General features: G+C 31.3%; 1 protein-coding gene across 1 annotated transcript in view; it reads right to left on the reverse strand.

The window, feature by feature from the left end:
* Positions 1-690, reverse strand: part of LOC119594567 (anoctamin-8-like) — a gene marked incomplete in the record, with an annotated part of 84,413 nt that overhangs the window by 44,089 nt on the left and 39,634 nt on the right.

Genomic DNA, 690 nt, shown 5'->3' on the forward strand with positions numbered 1-690 from the left:
GGGCTTGTTTTTAGGAGGTAAAGTTAGCGGTTTGTATTTTTTTTTCTTTTTAGATCCGTTTATCGTTGGTCTTTCTGGTGAAGATATTATAACAATCATATCTAGTATAACGGTTTATTTCTCGATGTAAATTCAGTTAAAGGATCATACTATATTCACTGATAATATTCGCTGACGAGTAACTTTATGCTATGCTGTGAGTATGTTCAGTCAAATGGTTATATTATCTTTGACTATACCTGTGGATGAGTATATTCGGGATATGTTGTATTATCATACAGCATGCTCACGTTTATTGAAGGTTATATTTTTAGCATATTTTGGATATGCTCAAGAAGGTGCTGATACTCATCTATGGTTATATTAATTTATGATTATATTCAAGAGTATTTCTGGGTGTAAACAGTAGAGTATAGATAAATACATTGGTGATAATATATATGATTAGAATTCATTAACTGGATATACAGAATTGAGTTTACTTGCTATGGAATATCTCTTTGTTATATCAATTTCAACATATTAGTTTGGCGATTATCTGCAATGATTTTCCGTTTGATACCATTTCGCTAATCAAAATAACCAACGATTACACAATAGTTTTATCGCTATTATACAAAATTTGGAAATTATTTCTCTTATTGCCTCACTCCCTTTGAAGGCAACCGCACCCAAACGTGCGTGTATTCA

This window comes from Penaeus monodon, chromosome 34, assembly GCF_015228065.2.
Source record: "Penaeus monodon isolate SGIC_2016 chromosome 34, NSTDA_Pmon_1, whole genome shotgun sequence".
In the NCBI taxonomy this organism is placed as follows: Eukaryota; Metazoa; Arthropoda; class Malacostraca; order Decapoda; family Penaeidae; genus Penaeus; species Penaeus monodon.